This window comes from Mya arenaria, chromosome 17 (assembly GCF_026914265.1).
Source record: "Mya arenaria isolate MELC-2E11 chromosome 17, ASM2691426v1".
Lineage (NCBI taxonomy): Eukaryota > Metazoa > Mollusca > Bivalvia > Myida > Myidae > Mya > Mya arenaria.
The window spans coordinates 53,062,686-53,084,724 of record NC_069138.1 but is presented as its reverse complement, the minus strand read 5'-3'; the positions used below and the strand labels follow the sequence as shown (position 1 = coordinate 53,084,724).

Here is a 22,039-nt window from a genome sequence, read left to right as displayed (position 1 = left end):
TGTTTTCAAAACGCTTTCCAACCGTAGCGCAAACGTAGCGCAATAGGGGATAGTCGTAAGTGCGACAAGTATACGGTATTTGTGGCCTATCGTTAGATGATCGTAGTCGATCGTTGCTTTATTATTTCAGTTTGAATGAAGATGAAAATTTACGATGTAATACGGATTATAACAAATATTTGAACAATCGTTTTGAATCATTCCTAATCATACATAAACCGCTTTTATTTGTATAACCTTGTAAAATTGTTGCAATCGTCGTATGGTAATCGTCAAAAATTTTACACAAAAATCAAACATTCACAATTGGCGTTGAGGGTCGGGGAAAGGTATAGCGAAAACCGTTACACTAAGACAGGCTTGTGTTTGGCAATTTGTCAAGTAAAACATACGATTTATATAAATAGTAGATGCTCCTTTCCCAAATATTTCTAACGAATATTTATGTGTTTATTACAGATGCTGTGAACGTCTGCGTACATGTCAGAAGAGGAGACATGCTCCAGGAGGTCGCCATAAAACGCGGGAATCTCCCAACGGATCCGGCGTATCTCAAAAGGTCGATAGACTTCTTTAGAAATCGGTTTAACAACAGAACAGTCAACTTTGATAATTAGTGATGACATCAAATGGTGCAAAATCAGTACATCAGGACCAGACGTGTTCTACTCCCCATTTCAAACCGATGTCTTGGACTTTGCACTCATGGTGTGTTGTGATCACGTGATTGTTACTATGGGGACATTTGGTTGGTGGGGGGCTTGGCTGTCCGGTGGTATAACAGTGTATTACTCAGCGTGGCCTACCAAAGGTTCTTCTCTTGATAGAGATTTGAACACATCGGACTATTTTCCAGACAATTGGATAAGTCTATAGTTCCATTTATTTAAAAAAAAACAGTAAAAAAATAGTAAAGAACTATACGGACATTACGAAAGAAGATTTGACATTATATTCACCCTTTTATTACGAAACATTGAATACTATGATTATTTACCTTTGCATTTCATTCATTGCTTTGTTCCTGTATAAAACATTGTAAAAGCCTTTGCAAAAAACACTCATAATGCAGATTATCACTTCACTACATATCCGACCCACAGATACGTTAATTATATATATATATATAAATATATATATGTCGTGGTCAATCGTAGGCTTACTCTTGGCCATACAGGCCAGAATTATACATCAATTAAACATTTTTCATAAACATTGTTGCCAAGCAGAAATTGTCTAGAGGACATACATTTACTATTATACAATGATATTATTGAAATGAGTTTTGGCAAGACATGCATGATATTATTCATATAGGGACATTGTTTTACATAAGGTTTATATGCATTTGTTGTTAAAATCAGTTTTTCAAAGACCCATTTGAGATGATGTTGCGCTAGAAAAATGAAATATTTTCTCTCTAAAACACATATCTATCAATTACCATATAAAGGTCAAAACGATGCTAAGGAGAGAAATTCATTTAGCTTAAAGTTTTACATAAATCCGTGATTATAAATTTGAACGGTTCTGAAAATATGATAAATTAAGGAAAGGCAAAGGTCTGTCATACAGTTTCTTTTTTTGTTGTTGATATATTAACTCGATTTGATCAGTTTTTATAAAAAAGACCCTCTTTTGAGTTGCATCTTTTTTATCATTAAAAGCTGCGATCTAACGGATGTTTTGTCTTCAAATGAGCCAGTTTTTGTATAATATCTTGAAACCTGAAATACAAGAGCAGACACAATTTCATGTCGCAGTAATCCATATTTACATTCGGAAATTGATGTCGCATGGCTAAAAGCGGTACTAAAGCTAAAACAATGACATTTTCGGCAGTTTTCCAAATAATTGAGATATGTTCTATTGTTAGTTATCGTATATGACTGAATTGAAGGCATTGTTACCAAAAAATCTGAGACAACAAATCTGAGATGACAGTGCCCATGCGTCAGCCGCAAGTCATCCTTTTCTATCGGCTCCAGTAAAACTTCATAAATTCCTTTCACTTGAAAGCAGGTTATGGTAAAACTCATCCCCATCTGAGTATATTTACTCCTTATAGCTTCTGCAATTCATCAAATTTTTGCAATAGCAGTATTTAGCCACTTATACCCCTGTTTCCATGTCCATTTTTTTAGCCCATACACAGTTATCAACACTGTTATCTCCCCTGTGTTTACATTTTCTGCTTCCTGTCCAGGTGATTCACTTTTTTCTCAGTTAATCCATCATGTTTAAAACTACAGTTGTTTTGTTTATTTTTATATTATGTTCCCTCTGTGTTAGCGTAGGTACTACCAACCACACTCCATTGGCCAAGGGAATTGTCAAACTTCAAATGTCCCTCTTAATCAAGTGGCTAAAGAAAACCTCCCCATATAAAAAGGACAAAGGTAAAGATGTTTTCAAATCCATGCTCTTTTTATTCCCCCTTCTTCTTGCCATTGCCCTTGATGTTGAAAGCAACCCCGGCCCTGTCCAAACTGGACAATACCTGGAAGGTAACTCCACAGTCTTTCCCTGTGGAAATTGTCAAACCCCTGTCGCCTGGACCTGTAAAGGTGTCCAGTGTGACATGTGCAATGTCTGGTTTCATGCTAACTGCCAGAACATTGATGAATCTATGTATGACAGACTCGGAAATTCCAGTGGGGTTGGTGTCTGGAAATGCACTATATGTGAAATGTAAATATCACACTAAATTCAACCCCCAGCTTAGACTCTCTTGAAACACCCAATCCGTTTGAAAACCTTAACCAATCAAACTCCAGTGATCTGTCCTTCTCCATGGCTCACACCTCAACACCAAAGCGAAACAAGGAACCCAAAAGTCAGAAATCCAAAATGTCTACTAAAAACAATATTAAAAGATCAATTAAAGTTCTTATCGTTAACTACAGATCAGTTGTTGACAAGAAACATGAGTTTAGCAACCTAGCATTCTCAACAAGATCTGATATAATAATAATCTTGGCTTAAACCTAAACATTACACAAATGAAATTTTTGACCCAGATATAGGTTACACAACTTTTAGAAGAGACCGTGTCACACAGGCAGGTGGTGGAGTATTCATCGCAGTGAGAGATTGCATTAATGCCCAAGAAATGCCCGAACTTCAGTCCAATTGCGAAGATCTCTGGACTAAAGTTGACCTAGTAGGCAATAAACCATTAATTATAGGTGCATACTACAAACCACGCGAGCTAGATACATCCAGCTCTTTAGAATTGCACAATCCCTAGCAAAAGTTAACAAAAAATCACTAACGTTTGGGTGGCTGGGGATCTGAATCTACCAAAAATGGACTGGAACACCATGAGTCCATCCCCTGAATGCAAACATCCTACATACTACCGAGAAATTCTTGAGACCATAAACGATTTTAACCTTAACACAAATGGTCAACCTACCTACTAGGGAAAATAATATATTAGACCTATTCTTTACAACAAATCCAACCCTGGTAAATCAGGTTAACATCCTACCTGGCATCAGCGACCACAACATTGTTGAGGTCAAAGTTCTTACCTCAACCAAAATCTGTTACCAAAAGCCTCGAAAAATCCAACTATATAAAAAAGCAAACTGGGAAGGATTTAAACAGTCAATGGACACGTACCATCAGGAAATGTTAAAGGAGGGCAAATAATCCACCCTATCAATCGAAGATCTATGGGTTAACTTCTCATCCACTCTAAATAACCTATCAGAGAAATTCATACCGTCAAAAATGTCCTCCATTAGAAACCATCTTCCCTGGATTAATCAAAGTACAAAGAGGATTATTAGAAGGCGTGATAGGACCTTCAAAAATTTAGGAAATCAAACAAACCCTCTGATCACAAATACTTCCTGGACCTCAAACATACAGTCCGAAGGAAAACAAAAGAGGTCTATCAAAATTACCTTGAGGATATTCTTAATGTAAACCTGTCTGATGCCTCTCCCTCATCAAAGCCAAACACCAAAAAGTTCTACTCCCTCCTAAAACATTCCAAACAAGATTCAGCATCCCTGCCACCCCTGAAATACCGAAACAAACTCTATACAGATGACACTTCAAAGTTTTAAATAAACAGTTCCAATCGGTATTTAGTCCAAAATCACCCGTTAACTTAGCATCCTACTGCAAGATGAAACTCCAAGAGATAACTGATAAAAAAAAACTCACCACCTGAAGACAGTCAAAATTACCAAAGAATGCCAAATATATACATAAGTTCCAACGGCATTGAAAAGCTCCTAACAAATCTCAACCCTCATAAGGCATGTGGGCCAGACAAAATCAAGCCCATCATTCTTAAAACTCTTTCAAAGGAGCTGTCACCAATCCTTGAAATTCTCTTCCAGAAATCCATTGATGAGGGATTCCTCCCAGTGGAATAATGCAATTGTAACCCCTATTTACAAGAAGGGCGACAACTCAGACCCAGCCAACTACAGGCCAATATCCCTTACATGTGTACTTTGCAAAACACTGGAGCATATAGTATCCTCATCAATTTCAAAACACTTTACAAACTTTGGCATTCTGTACAATCTCCAACATGGTTTCCGAGAAAAAAGATCCTGTGTGACACAACTAACAATGCTTGTAAATGACCTTGTAAAATCAGTGTACAACAAACAACAGGTTGACCTGATACTCTTAGATTTTAGCAAAGCCTTCGACAAAGTGAGCCATGAGAAAGTCCTCCTAAAAATGCATAATTATGGCATACGTCGTCAAAATTAAAATGGATTAAGAGCTTTTTAGATAACCGGCTTCAATCTGTGATCCTAAACGGTACAAGCTCAGAGCCAATACCTGTCTCATCAGGGGTCTGTGCTCGGGCCCCTGCTCTTCCTTGCATACATAAATGACCTCCCACAAAACATCCAGTCTAAAGTGCGTCTATTTGCAGATGACACAGCAATATACATGTCACTTACCTCAGTCAAACAGTCGTATACCCTACAAAATGATCTTAAGACACTAGAAAAGTGGGAGCTGGACTGGGATATGGAATTCAATCCCTCCAAGTGTCAAGTTATCCACGTCTCAAGAAGGAAACATTCTATTCCCTCACAATACTATCTACACAATACACTCTTAGAATCTGTCACCTCAGCAAAATACCTCGGAGTGGATATCTCAAATGATTAATCGTGGGACACCCAGATAAATAGGACAACAAAAAAGGCAAATCAAACTCTAGGTTTCCTTCGCAGGAACATAAAGGTCAATTCCATACCCCTTAAGTCCATGGCATACCAGACCCTTGTCAGACCCTAGCTGGATTATAGCTCCGAAGTCTGGTCCCCTTATACTCAAACTCAAATAGACCAAATAGAAGCGGTCCAGAGGAGGTCAGCGCGTTGGGCGATGGCTGACTTTGGCCGCACTTCCAGTGTAACTGACATGCTACACACCCTAAAATGGCGCCGCCTAGATCTCCGGCGCATTGACTCCAGATTGTCCCTCATGTACAAAATTCCTGTTTAACCGCCATCTAGAACACTTGTTGATTTGTTATTTATTACAAACATATGATCAAATATATGTTGTTCAGAAACAAAATTCAGTCGTTTTGTTCTGAATGAAAGGTCATTTAAATGAAAGACACCCTGTGGTTTTCATTCACCACAAAAGTGTATGTAAGGTTCGTTACCCTATGGTTATCTGATCTGAAAGTAAAATTTGATGATTTGAAGAAAAAAATATAGAAGTACAATGAGATCGATGCAACGCATCAAAAAGAAAGACAGGGGACAGAGAACGGGAGCATCAAGTGCTGCAGACAGCGAAAGCAAATGTCCTTCTGAACATCCTGCAACAGAATGCAACGCACGGAGCCAAGAAACACCAAGTACCTCGGCTGTTTATAGAATTGACATTGAAGCGGGAACACCAGATACACCAAGAAGCAAAACGAAGCAAATCTGAAGAATGCGGGTTTGAGTAAACATCAGAGTGCAAAAGTCAGAAAACAACTTCTACTTGCAAATGTTGTTCAAGCCCAAATTGAGAACCGTCGATTGGGAATAAAACGAATGGAACTGGATTATGTGCGTGGTCTGAAAGGTGGAAAGATCCTAAGCAAATATAAGTTAGGAAGTGAAGTAAGCAAATTAACGGGTCTTTGGCGAAACAGAATTACCTAAGTAGCTTCAGTTGAAAACACCATATACAGAAATCGGCGACAAAGAGAGGTCGAGAGGTATAGGGCTCATGTACTGGAGTTTCTTATGCGTGATGATAATTCAAGATGTAATCCTGGAAAGCAAGATAAACTGAAAATAAATGGAGAAACACGCCAAACTAGGATACTTACGGACTACCTTAAGAACTTGCACTTGAAATTCTTGAGCGAAAATCCAGAAGTCAAACTGTCCTTGGCCTCATTCTGTCGCTTACGCCCAGCACATATAAAATTGACCAAATTCATTTCTCGCAGCTGTTGCCTCTGCACGAAACATCAAACTTTTGCATTGTGCACACAGGCGTTAAGAAAGTGCGGTATTGACGTACCACTCAATCCTGAGAAATGTATAGAGGATGCTGCTAACATCGAAAAAAATGAAAGAAAACACCAGCCGATGTTACATATGGGCAATGGAAGAGAGTTCAGGTAGAAGACAAAGGGAAAACGAAGATGGCAATGAAAGTCATCACCCGAACACTCAATAAAGGTGAATTCTTGAAACATATGAAAGTACAAGTCAAGAAATTTACTGAGCATGTCCACATAGTCCGTAGGCAGTATGGTGAATCGTAGAAAATAAAGAAGGACCTCCCCGATGATGAGGTCGTGGTCTGCATGGATTGTGCTGGAAACTATGCATGCAAAAGTGTAGAAGAAATGCAGTCGGCGTATTGGAACAAAAGTGCAGTAACCCTCCATCCAGTGGTTATTTATTTAAAAAAAAAAAACGATTTGAAGCACCCGAGTATCGTTATTGTGTCGGATGAAATGGGCCACAATTCAAATACAGTACTAACCTTTGTAGACAAGATTGTTCCTGAAATCCAGAAGCATGTACCAAGTGTTCGCAAATTGCACTACTTTACGGACAGCCCTACGTCACAGTATAGAAATAAAGCAATATTCAGTGTTGTCGCAAACCACGAGAATATTTACAGTTGCAAAGCTGTGCGGAATTACTTCGAAGCCGGGCGATGGGTTGGGGGGAACGACAAAGAGAATGGCCGATGAAGCAGTGAAAGCTGGAAAAGTAACCATACAAGATGGAGAAGAATTTTATCGATGGACACAATCAAACCAATGCACTATGAAAAATATGTATATCTTGTACATGTCTATAACAGAATGCCAGGAGAAGACACACTCTTTGACTGAGTGGGACATCAAGCCAATGAAAGTGCACGGGTCTTGGGAAAGGGGGATAACATGATCTTAACATCCAGCGTCAGCTGCTACTGCCCAGATTGTATCACTGATTAAACGTGTAAGTCGAATGACTGGAGATGTACCATTTTCAAGACAATTGTTGTCGAGGAAGAAGAAAGGAAAAGACCGACAGTTGAAAGGGAAGTACCACAGAAGCTCATTGCCGAAGAACCCTATGTGCTGGCTGTAGGGACATTTGTTGTTGCTATGTATGGTACAAAAGTGTATATTGGCAAAATATTGGGAAATGACGAGGATGTTAGGAAGCTGCTGCAGTTGCCAAAACACGAGGATAGAATTTGGATAGATAGACAGAACATAATATGTAGCGTACTAGAACCAAGCCCAACAGGAAAATCAAGACGGATGTATAAGTTAAGCGAATCTGATTTGAAAAACATTGAAAGTAAAATTTAGGCCAAGAAATAAATCAAAGGACTGAAGGTCCTGAGAGTTGCCAAGAGAAGTTTCTTGCAGATGCATTGCTAAATGAAGCTTATATGAGTAAACAAAAGTTTTGTAAATATTTGACGAAAGGTTCTAGATTTTTAGCAGACATGAGACATGTAATATTGTCATGGTTTGAAAGAACTATACACAGTTGTTCAGCACATGAAGATGATGTGACATATACAAGATCCAGGTCCCTACCTATAAGGTCAAGGTCACACTTGGAGGGAGACAAACAGCTGTATACAATTGTCGGATGTAAAATCACTTGCAGTTACAAGTCTTGCATAAAACAGTTGAAATCAGTGTGACCTTGACGTTGATGAAGTGGTTATAGTGACAAAAAAAAAATTGTGGACTTTTCTTTTATTTTTATCAAGAAAATAGATACATTGCACATTAAGTATGATTTGGTAAAAAATCAGAGGTAACAAAATAGTGAATATTTAACCTGTTTACTGGCCTAAAGGGCACACAGTAGCTCAGGGGCCGTATTCATAAAGCTCCTAAGGAAAATCTTAAACTTAAGTGAACATTTCAGATGCGGATTTCCAATTTATTTTTAAGCAAACGTCAAAGAAACTTTTCATGCTTATGAAAAACATAGTTTTGCATATGAATGCAAAGTTTCATTGAAGTATTATGGGTAAAAAAGTGAGAAATCTGCAATGTAAATGTTCACTTAAGTTTAAGATTTTCCTTAGGAGCTTTATGAATATGGCTTGAGCCTGTACAAGACACTTAGAAACTAAAGTTTCATCTAGATCCAAACTGTTTGAAATTCAATCCATAGATTTTATTACCAAAGGTTGGGGAAGTGTTTTAAGTTGGAAGTAAATATAATAGTTTTCATGTGCACACTTGGCCTGGGAGTGAAGGGGTTATTTTTTCTAAGCCTTTGAAGATATGAGATGAAGAAAAAAAACAATGACTAGATTGGCATAGAATCTGCTTGAAATACTGGTTAGAATGAGATTGTACATACAAGATGGTGTAAAAGTAATACAAGTACAAGGTTTATGTTGTACATTATCAGTTTTGTAAAATAGTATGTCTCATGTTTCACATAAAACACTGTTTGTAAAACAATTTGCTGCCTGTATGCAATATGGCCTATTAACATCTTGATTAACCTTAAATTTGACCTTTGACTTTGAAGGATGATCTTGGCTTTGATATGTTGCCATTAATTATGTGTTCTAACACTAACCCGCGACACTATTAACCCATTATCTGATAAGACACATTTTGATGCATCCGAGAAATGTTAAAAATGGAGCATGTTCTTCTTAAGGAGCAAATGCTCACTTTTTTTAAAAGGTTTTCAAAACTGTTAGAAATTCAATTTTTCTTTTGCAAAGCATTTCAAAAATTTATAACCAAGTGTAGAAAATAATGTCATCATCCAAATATAGCATATCGGGTAATGGGTAAACGATGTACTATGAAAGCAGTTGTATTCCTGTTATATTAATTTAAGGTTAGCAAAAAAAAATTGGCTTGAAAAAATATCTAAGTTGAATGAAACAAAGATAAACAGACAACGATATGTACAGTATAGTAAAAGTTTAGTCATAACATAGAAAGAAATCATAGGCAACATAATAAGCAAATGACATATCAATAGTTTGTAAGATATGTGAAATGACATACACTCAGTTAAAGTTCTAACCGATCACTTCTTAAACTGGATTTTTTTTAAAACTATATTTCCGTCCTGTCTGAAAAATAAGACATACATTACTATACCTATTTAGCATTGGCATGTAAAATCCGATAGTGGATTCGTGTATGTGGGTGCTGTGATGAGCGGTATGGCTATATTTCATTCTTTCGCATGTGGAACCTGTCAACTCGATGGTTCGAACACCCAACTGCGGCTTTACATTACATGTCGACCGCCATAAATAAAAAAAAACTAAACATGGGGCGACTGTCCATCAAGAATCATTCCATGGCTGTTGGTATGTGAATACCGGCACTTTTGTGAGACAGGTACGTTGCTCCGTATGATATGTAAAAGCATCAATTACTCATAAATGAATTTTGTGATACAAAATAGAATTATTCAGCCATGACATCGATTGTATGGCTGAATTATTATATTTTGTATCACAAAATGAAATTAATGAAAATGTGCGAAAAAATGAAATTCATTCTTACCACTCGACACAGCGCCCATACACACGAATCCACTATCGGATATTACATGCTTACGCTAAGTAGGTATATTAATGTATGTCTAATTTTTCAGACAGCACAGAAATATAGTTTTTAAAAGAATCGAGTTTAAATAGTGATCGGTTAGAACTTTGACTGAGTGTATGTTTGATACCATTTCACTATGGCACAAGTGAGTATACACAATATTTAAAAACAGTTGAAAGTTTACTCAAGCCGTAGAAATAAATCATAGGCAACATAATATGCAAAAGACATATCAAAAACATGGAAGATAAGTAAATTTACATATAATGTCAGAATTGCAATATGGCACAAGTGAACTTACCAAACATTTAACAAGAGGACCATTATGGTCCTATATCGCTCACCTGATAAAAGGGCAACAAAAGAAACAGCACAAAAATCTTTATGATATAGGTATATAAGAAAAAAACTGGCCGCTTCTAGTGGCCATGTTTTTTGAGATATCATCATTGTTTGAACAACTTTGGTAAAGGTACACCAAAGGATAATTACTATGAAATTATTTTGAAATCAGACCAGTAGTTTTCGATTAGATTTTCAAAGTTTTCTATATAGCCGTATAAGGAAAACTGGCCCCGCCCCTGGCGGCCATGTTTTTGGACATATCAAAATTCTTTGAACAAATTTGGTAGAGGTCCACCCAAGGATCATTTCTGTGAAATAATTTTGTAATTGGACCAGTAGTTTTGGAGATGAAGATTTTCAAAGTTTTCTATATAGTGTATAAGGAAAACTGGCGACGACCCTGGTGGCGATATTTTTGACATATCAGAATTCTTTGAACAGTTTTGGTAGACAGAGACCGATCACAATACCTCACCTGTATACTCAGGTGAGCTAAAAACACAAGTGAATGTACATGAAATAAAGTTCACATGGAAAATTTCGGATGCTTGCAGCAGTCCCACAACTTTCATTTGGTACCAAATGGAACTAGAAATGTATCTATAGCACACAGATGCCCCCATTTACCATTTGGTCACAAACACATCAAGGCCCAGAACTCTGTTAATATCAAAATATGGTTGTATGAAAATATCCCATTGCACAAGTTTACCGGCTGATATAAAAATATATAACTTAGGTTTTATCATTCTAGCACTAATAGTTTGAGTTATTAAAATTCCACTTTTTTACTAAACCAAGGCCCATAACTCGTCAATGTTAAATGTGGTTGGATGAAAATACCCAGGTGCACAAGTTCACACCCTGAATAATATGGCCATGAAGTTATATCATTCTAGCACTAATAGTTTCAGAGTAACATGTGACACAAAGTGAAAATTCCACTTTTTCACTAAATCAAGGCCCATAACTCTGACTTGACTGTCAATGTTAAATGTGGTTGGATGAAAATACCAAGGTGAACAAATTCACACCCAGAATATCCATGAAGTTTCAAGTCTGAAGTATGAGTGCTTTTAGAGTTATGCACGAAACAAATATTTTGGATGGACAGAGGCAAATCTATATGGCCCCCCTCTTTAAGAGATGGGGGCAAAAAAAATATATGAAGGGCACAATTGTGTTAAAATGCATTAAGTTAGCAACATGCATTAGCAACAGAAGTTTGAACATGTGACAATAAGTCATGCATTGAATGGAGGGTACTTTTTTAAGTGTTAAATGGCAAAATTGTACCCAAAGTAATGCCACCAACTTGAAAATTGTCTCAGCTGATGTAAACTTAGCAAAACTCCTAATCGGTCACTTAGTAAAGTAACTTTCCTGAAAAATGCATAAAGTGTCAACAATATACAGTTCAGTATTCTATTTTCCCCATCTCGTGGCAATATTCTTAGAAAATTTCAGCTAAATCGAAGCTTAAACGGCAAAGAAAACACAGTTCATATGTGATTACTCCTAATCCAAAAGTCACAAGGAAAAGAAATTACAATGCAAATTCCATAGGGAATCACATTTTTCATTGATTTTGTATTTTTAAAATCTTTTGACACAGTCTCTGTTTCACATAGAAGGTAATGTTAAAGTTGAACATTTTTTTTTAACTTATTAAGCCATTGGTGACTGTGTATCAGTCTCACATGTCATGTAATATCATTTTAAAGTGACAAAGGGTGGTATTTTTATTTTTCTTCCTTTATACGCTATGTTAGATTTTGTGACTTTTATTATTGATAGTGTTGTCATTTGAGACACTGTATCTTTTTGATGAAGCGTAGTACGTGAACCAAGTTTTCACAGCATGTGTACGAGATAATGGTCTTTTCATAAATCTAATTTGTAATTAAGCTTATTGTACAGGGAAGGGAATATTAGAAGATTACCTAGGTGACCGATTAGGAGTTTTGTTGAGTGTATTCAGCAAAACAACTCTTTAATACAACTACCTGTCTTAGATAGGTAGTGGTCAATTAGGGAAGGTGTCACCAAGAGCATGTAAAAAGAATGCAGACAGCTGTAGCTGGAATTTGGCAAAAGCAAATTCAATTTTTAAAGCCTGGTATAATAAAATGCGAGTATTCCTGTACTCCTTGTATTTAACTAAAGTATATTTAAAACTTAACTACTAGTAGACATGCGTATATGTTACATGGACGCCTCCACTCAATTGGTGTGTGAAAATCAAGGTAGAATGTGAAGGTCAAGGTCAGAATGATAGTGATACATGACACTTCACAATCCAAAAATGCAACCACAAGCCAAGTTTGGTGATCGTAGGCCATATAGTATAGGAGATATGCACTGACAAAGATTTAAAAGTAATTCTGCTGATGAATATTCAATCTTTCAAACACGAAAAAAACCTATATCGTCTGGTAAAAGTAATGACCAAAAACGTTATAGATGAAATCATTTTTAGTAAAAGAGGTAGATTTTTTCCTACAATATGTAATTGAACTAGAAATCTGACCAAGTGAGCTCTACCATTGTATGAAGTAAATATGAAATTCCATCCAGTAGTTTTCAAGTTATGCTCCAGACAAGTAAAAGTACCAAAGGACAATAGCTCCATAATTAGCAAATTAAGAGTTATGGTTCTTGTACACTGCACTTCATCTCATTGAGTTTTAACATTGTATGAAGTATTATGAAATTCCATCCAGTAGTTTCCAAGTTTTGCTCTGGACAAGAAAAAGTAATAAAGGGCAATAACTCTGTAATTAAGCAAATTACTGCACTTCCTATCATTGAACTTTACCATTGTATGATGTTTTATGAAATTCCATACAGTAGTTTTCAAGTTATGTTCCGGACAAGACAAAGTAACAAAGGTCAATAACTCCATAATTAGGTAAATTAGAGCTATGGTTCTTGTACACTGCATTTCTTCCCATTGAGCTTTACTATTGTATGAAGTTTTATCAAATTCCATTAACACTCATTATCTCCTAGAGACACATTATTGCACAATTATTGTGGCTGATGTTTGAAGAAATTGTGAGAAATAGAGGAGCAAATGCTCTACATCCCATAATGCCTTTAAAACCATTGAGATAAACCGATACTTTGCCTTCAAGATTATTTTTGGTTAGCTAAAAATATAAAAATGACGTCGGAATCTAAATATAGCATAGGGGATAATGTGTTAAGAAATACTGAAGTTATGGAAGCAAAACAAAAAACGAATGGACGGACAGACAAACAGGGTGATTACTATAGGGCTCCCACATTGATGTGTGGGGGTCCCTAATTACACCAAAATGAATAAAGTGTGAGGATTTTAATGCTTCATGATTCCCACCCCAGATTGTAAATTAGTTTACGAACCGTTGCGTGCTTTACAATTGGCCAATTAAAAAGTACACAAGAGGTTGATTGGCACATTGCTGCTCTTGTTTCATACTGGTACCTTTAAAGTAAAATTGTGAAACGCGGCTGGTGGTTCACATAATGATTGACAGTTGTGGGCAGGAACTATGAGAAATAAAATTCTCAAATTGAATTCAAATGACTTTTATAATAGGTAAAATACGCCACTTTCACATCAAATAATGCATCAATCTGTCACATCAATGACAGATAGGTAATGTCCTCTAACAGACAAAGATAGATTTTTGTGTGTTTTAAAGTGAATTTTCATCAAGAATATTACTCTAAATAATGAAGATCAAATGTAAAGGTCAACGTCAGAAGGACATGAAACTGATGAAAGTGGAATGCTGCATTCAATATATGCATCCTCACACTAAGTTTGGTAATCCTAGGTGATAACTAGATCCTCGTTCGATTTAGTGAAGATTCCATCCTGTTCTGTGACTAAGCTTGATTCCACACCACCCAGGTCAAGAGCTAGCAAGTTTGGTAATTCTTGGTGATGGAATGATATAACAGGCAACACTATGAATGCTCCAGTGTATGAAAAGTAAACATCTCTAAACTATAAACTATGAACATGATTTTTCACTCATTAAAGGTGACCACAGACTGTCATGCTCCAGTGTATGAAAAGTAAACATCTCTAAACTATAAACTTTGAACATGATTTTTCACTCATTAAAGGTGACCACAGACTGTCATGCTCCAGTGTATGAAAAGTAAACATCTCTAAACTATAAACTTTGAACATGATTTTTCACTCATTAAAGGTGACCACAGACTGTCCTTTGGCTATGAAATTCAGTGTTTTTGGTAGTTTGGCTGTAATGTCTTCCAACTGACACTGAAAGGCTGCAACTAGCACTTCGTTTGATACATTGAAGATTCCATCCTGTTCTGTGAGTAACTAGGATTCCACATCACCCAGGTCAAGTCCTAGAATGGTGGCCGTCATCTCGGTGTTTGGCATGTCAGTAACCTATATAAATAAAGTAGGGAATAACTCCGTTATTAAGCATAAAGGGGTTATGGTTCTTGTACACTGCACTTCCTTTCATTGAGCTCTACCATTGTATGCAGTATATGAAATTCCATCCGGTAGTTTTCAAGTTATGCACTGGACAAGAAAAAGTAACAAAGGGAAATAACTCTGTCATTAAGCAAACATGGGTTATGGTATTTGTAAACTGTACTTCCTCTAATTGAGCTCTACCATTGTTTAAAACTTTATCAAATATAATCTAGTAGTTGTCATAGTATGCTCTGGACAAAGTTTACACTATTAAACTATGGAACAAGGGGAGATAACTCTGCAACAAATTGACCAAGCGTTATAACCCTTGCAAAGTGCACAACTTCACATTGCTATCTATCTAAGTTGCAAGTTTCAATCAAATTCCTTCAATTCCTTTAATTCTTTCAAGTAGTTTTTAAGTTAGAGTATGGGACAAATACACTATCGAAATAGTTTGCATGCGTAATTGCCAGGGGTAGTATAAACATTTCATAAATGAAACGCTTGATGTTGATGGGACATCTTTACCTTAACATGGCCGCTAAAAAAATGAGCGGCTTCCTGAGATGCAATATCATGTTAAATATGAAGTTTGTCAAATGGATGAAAAGTTAATGGCAATTTTACATCTTGAATGTGACCTTGACAAGTGGCCCCTCAAAATGTGTGGGTCATTGAGATGCACCTTCATGCTAAATTCAAGTCTGTGCATTGCAAATAGTTTAGGTAGATCAGAGGATTTGGAAAGGAACTTTTGCTCGAGTACATGTATGTTTGTATGTTCCAAGATATAGCATTTACCTCTATCTTTGTAAATTGTGTTGACGACAGGGATTCCTCATTGTTATATCTCTTGCTGTTGACAACAATATTGGTGATGGCAACAACATCCCCCAACATCACAGGCTCTGCTGCAATGTTGCGCCACAGGCTGACTTTCACCTTCCCAGTACGGTCCTCCACCGTAATGGTCTGCACATTCACCTCTTTGTCATTCACCATTACTGTAGTGGCAACGCTGTCCTGCAAGGAGAAATAACATCGACATCTTTGATGTGGCATAAAGAAGTTTTTGATTGCTTATTTTCAATCATCTTTTATGTATGCCAATATTTGTCTGCCTGTAAAGGGGCATTAAATTTGCACACAAAAAAACGTTAGTTATTACCCTGTCAAATTGTAACCCTTGCGATGGTAAATAAAAGTGTGTAGTTGAAACACCAATGCGCCCAAAGGGTCTTGTCACAAATAAATTTGACATTTGACCTTGAAGGATGACCTTGACTGTGTTATGTTACAAATGAATATCTGCAACTTAATGAGATACACATGCATGTCAAGTATCAATTCTGTATCTGCAATAGTTCAAAAGTTGACCTTTGACATTGAAGGATGACCTTGACCTTCAAATGTTACCACTGAAAATTGGTGGCTCCATCAGGTACACCTACATGCCAAATATGAAGTCACTAGCTGTATTAGTATAATATATGACAATTAAGCTTTGTGACATTGAACTTTGACCTGCAACACATAATCTTGGATGTGGTTAACATTTCTGTAAAATTTAAAAAATCATTTATTCATGACGGGAGATATGGATCAGACACGAACATGTGTACGGCTAGACAGACACATAGGGCGATTACTATATGACAACTGCAAAAAAATTACTGGGCCCCAAATGATAACATATATCTGTTCCGTTACACAGGAACTTAGAAAGAAATTTCACAAATCAAACTAGTGCGAGAAATTTCATAACATTAACTTAAAACAAGAGATGTTTGTAAAACATGCCCCCTTAAGAGCCATGTTGTAAGTAATATTTTGACATTTTTTTTTAGACATGGACCAATATTTCAAACTCGTTTTTTCAGCTCGAATCACACTGACCTTGACCTTTGAACCCTGACCTAAAATTGGATAAGGTTTATCTGCTGGTCTTGACCAACCAGCTTAGGAATTTTGAAATCCCCGAGCTCAAGCATTCTCAAGTTATTGATCAGAAACTGTTTTTCAGCTAAAGGTCACACTGACCTTGACCTTTGACCCACTGACCTCAAAATCAATAGGGTTCATCTGCTGCTCATAACCAACCAGTCTATTAAGTTCGAGATCCCTGGGACTAAGAGTTCTCAAGTTATTGATCGGAAACCATTTTTCAGCTAAAGGTCACACTGACCTTGACCTTTGACCCATTGACCTCAAAATCAAAAGAGTTCATCTGCTGGCCATGACCAACCAGCCTATTTAGTTTGATGTCCCTGAGCCCAAGCATTCTCAAGTTATTGATCGGAAACCATTTTACAGCTAAAGGTCACTGTGACGTTGACCTTTGACCCACTGATCCTAAAATCAATAGGGTTCATCTGCTGGTCATGACCAACAAGCCTACCAAGTTTGTGATCCCTGGAATGAATCGTTAAAAGTTATTGATCGGAAGCATTTGGTCTACCGACAGACAGACAGACTGACTGACCGACCGACATGTGTTAAGCAATATACCCTACTTTTTTCAAAAGGGGGCATAATAAAATGTTCAAGATATGACAAAGGTTATAAGTTTTCCATAATGACATTTATGATACCACCGCCCAAATCAACCTAGTGGTAACAATACCTCAAACTTTTTTGTTTTAAAAACAGACAAGTTAAAAATCCAGTCAATCAGCAGTCATTTTGTCAAGATATTGCCAAAAAGGCTGTTTATAGAAAGAAATACTAAATCAATGCATTGAAAACAAGAGGCCCATGAGGGCCTGTGATCTACTGTTTTTTTTCGTTTGGTCAATTTCCCAGAGCTGTCATAGATATTCAACTACTGTATAAGTTTGGTGAAGATCAGATTTGAAATGGAGACTTAATGGCATAAAAAAGCAAATTTTGACAATTGCAAGGGAGATAATCCAATCATGCATGACTGAATCTTGCTGTTTTTTCTAAATAAACTAAACACATATGCATATCTAACTACTGTATAAGTTTGATGAAGATCGGATTTGAAATGTAGACAAAATGGCAAAAAACCCACCGTTTTTTAAGCAATTTTGACAATTTCAGGGGAGATAATCCAGTTGTTCATAAGCGAATCTAAATGATTTTCAAAAAGAACTGAACTCATGTACATATCTTACTACTGTTGAGTTTGATGAAGATCGGATTTGAAATGAAGACAAAATGGCAATTTTTTTATTTTTTTTTAGCAATTTCGACGATTTCAGGGGAGATAATCCAGTCGTTCTTAGCGAATCTGGATGGTTTTCAAAAGGAACTGAACTTATGTACATATCTAACTACTGAATAAGATTGGTGAAGATCAGAAAAGAAATTGAGAATTTAAAGCATAAACAAGCTGTTTTGTAGTAATTTTGACTAATTCAAGGGACATAATCCAGTCATGTATGGGCGGATCTGGCTTATTTTCGATAGGAACCGAGCTCTCATGAATCCCAGTAACTACTGTACAAGTTTGATTGAGATATGATCAAAACTAAAGACTTTAGAGCATAAACAAACAATTGTTTCAGGAGGCGCCGTTTTGACCAATTCAGGGGTCATAATTCAGTCATGCATGGGCGGATCTGGTTGGTTTTCGAAAGGAACCGAGCTCTCATTGATACCTTACTACTGTACAAGTTTAATTTGAGATAAAATCAAAACTAGACTTTAGAGCATAAACAAACAATTGTTTAAGGCGGTGCCATTTTGACCAATTCAGGGGCCATAATTCAAGCACACACACGGACGGACGCACTGACAACAGACACCACGTGATGACATAAGCTCTCTGGCCTTTGGCCAGTAGAGCTAAAAATTGGTGAATATTCATCTTAAGATTTAATCATTAGTGTGTAGGAACATTATAGTTTCTCAAAATTTAAATTACTTGTACTCACCAAATACAGTAGATATCTAATGTATGTTGCTAAACAAGAAATGTGTTTGTGAAGCACTGCTCTTTTTTAAACCTTTGACTTTGAAAAATGACATTGACATTGAAATAATACAACCAAAAATGTGCGGCTCTATGAACAACATCTTCATGCCTAATATGAAGTCTCTAGCTGTATTAGTTCAAATGTTGACAGTTGACCTTGAAGGATGACCTTGTAATGTTAGCACCGAAAATGTGCGGCTCGATGAGCTACACACATGCATGCCTAATATGAAGCCTATCTGCATAAGTTCAAAAATTGATCTTTGACCTTGATGACATTAACTTCTCACTACTGAAAATATGTGGCTCCATGTGCCCCCAGGTCTGAAGATCTAGGGGGCATAAAAATAAGTGCCGACTGAAGAAAGAACTCACATTTACAATCTGTCCTTGAATAGATGTCCTCTGCTTGGCCGGGGACCTCTTCGCTCTATCAATGGGGACGATATCTGGAGGGGTTGGCCTGATGACCTCTATGGCCGACAGTAGAAGATCAGCTGGCACCTCTGGAGCCACCGACACGAAAACTCGTGTTTGGGTCGTCACCACAACCTCCCTGTCCTTGTTCAACACTGCGTTGTGCAAGACTACACCGCTATTCTCCTTGAACTTTGGGAATTTCTTCGCATCAAATACCACTGCCTTGCACATGGCAGTGGCATCACAGAGTGTCAGTTTCAGCAGTTGCTTTTCTGGGGCGTAGGTGTATGGCTCTGCGACAGCAGCAACCAACACCCGCAGTGGCTGTGGCAAGGGTCCAGTCTTTTTCATGATGTCAAGTAGTGACGTCATCGTTGCTGTGGCTGAAAATAAAATATTGATTACAAATGCAATTTATTACTAAAGTGTGATTATTTACAGCAAGCATTAACCCATTACCTGATATTCCATATTTAGATTATGGCATCAATTTTTAAATTTAGATCAAAATGGGTAACTTTTTGGAGAACTAAAATTTGAATGTGAAATTGTTTTTAAAACATACAAAATAGATCATTTGCTCCTCATGATCAAATGCTCTAATTTTATGATGTTTTCAATGATCCCATTTCTAAGATGTGGCAATATGTATCAAAGTATGTATCTATCAGGTAATGGGTTAAGGATCAGGGGAACAAGATAATATGGAAATATAGTCTATTTGAGCGTTAAATAGATTGGCTTGTGATCAGAGAAGTAAGATTCCAAAGTACCACTATTAGCAATGTATTTATCATCCAGATTTGTATAAATATGATCTATCAATGAACCATGATCAGTTGTTGGAGTAGTGACTAATTGTCTCAATTTATGGGAAGAAGTAATGTAAGCAGAGAACTTGTCTTGCTGCATCAAGTTCACATTGAAATCACCCATGATCACAAGTGGTTTGTTGAAATTGAACTCTGTGTTAAATACTTGGAACACTTTCTTAAAAGAGTCGAAGGATGCATTCTTTGGTGGGCAGTACACTATACCAATCTGTAGTTCTAATTCACACAAAGAAATTGTAGCACTAGAAAGTTCCAAACCATGTGTATTCAAAATTTTGAAATTTGGTACAGGATTTCTTGTAAAGATAGCTGTACCATGATATATTTGATGATTATGATCATTTACATAACCATCATTTCTGTACAAATTGAAACCTGGCAACTCGTACTGCACTGATGGTTGGACGTTGAGTTTAGTTTCTGAGAAGGCTATGAATGACGATGCTAGAAAATTGAAATCCTTACGAATGTCATTAATATATCTGTGCAGAGACCGACAATTGTGGAAAATTAAAGTGTGTGAATTTTGTGGAAATGAATACACAAGAGGAATTGATAAAGATGTAACAGCCGACTGACGCATACGAGCCATCTCTTTAATGACAGCAGTAGATAAAGCTATTTTGTTGGCATTAAGTTCCAATATTTTGACAGATGCCAAATTTTTTACCCGACTCAAAGCTACATAGTGCATATGCTCCACCTTCCGACATCCAAAATGTATGACAGCCTCATTCATAGTTGAACCTTGTGCTTTATGGACTGTTTTAGCAGAGGACATAATCAATGGAAATTGTCTGCGTGTTACATGGAAAGATTGGTAGTAATTGAATGAAAACTGTCTATTGATTTCAATAATAGGTGTGTAGTGTGATGGAATGTCAACTGTAAATAAGTGTTTGTACTGGTTTCTGTATGTCTTGCCAACGTTTTGTTCATCAAAATGCACCCAAATAATACTGCAACGATCTGAGCCAGGAACCCTAAACTCAATTTTCTTTTTTAAGCAAGGTGTACCATTTGCCAAGCCATCAGAGACGTCAATGTTGGCACATAACTCTGCTGGACATTCTTCAGCAATATGAAGATATTTTGATAAGCCCTTGGTTTTATTAGAATCTTCAGGAATTTTTGAAAGCAATTTCGTTTTCAAATGTGAGGGGATATCACCAGAGATACTATCAATAGCACTTACAATAGTTTTTTTTCCATCTGGACATTTCTGAAAAACTGATTCATTATATTTTTAACAGCATCTCTTTGAGTGTACAAATGCGGAATACTTGTGTTATCTTCACTTTTATCTACAAGTCTGTTCTGTAACAATTGCAGGTCTTCTGGTAAATGGGATCCTTCTCGTAATCTATTGAGAAGCTCCGCAAAACTGAGATCATCTTTCTGTCTCATAATGTCATGCAATTCAAATATTGAGAAATATTGTTCCCATAAACTAGTTGCCAAAGTTTCTTGTCCATGAATGTTAGAACACGATGAGAAAATCCACCTATCCATAACTGGTTTCAATTGGTATAAATCACCGAAAGCAATTACTGATATGCCACCAAAGGGTTTTGTAGTTCCCATAATCTCCTGAAGGCGAAGATTGATGAAGTTGAACATCTTCTGACCAACCATTGATATTTCGTCAATAAATACTAATTTCAAACATTTATATTTTGTCTGAAAAGAAGTAAGTTGTTGCATATCTAAAGGTTTAAAATTAAATCCTTGTTCTGCAGGAATGTTGAAAGCAGAATGAATCGTCACACCTCCAACATTATATGCAGCTTTTCCTGTAGGAGCACAAATTAGGACTTTCAAATTATCTGGGTTTTCACCTACTTGGGATAAGTAATATTTAGTCAATGCTTGATACAATGTTTTCAGGAGAACACTTTTCCCAACACCTGCACCACCTGTCAGGAAATTGTATATAGGTGAAGTCTTTGTTTTATGCCAAAACAAGACATGGTAAAAGAACTCTTTCTGTCTTT

General features: G+C 36.7%; 1 protein-coding gene across 9 annotated transcripts in view; it reads right to left on the bottom strand.

The window, feature by feature from the left end:
* LOC128223800 (uncharacterized) overlaps positions 1-22,039 on the bottom strand; it is a 96,699-nt gene that overhangs the window by 56,766 nt on the left and 17,894 nt on the right. The window lies entirely within an intron of this gene.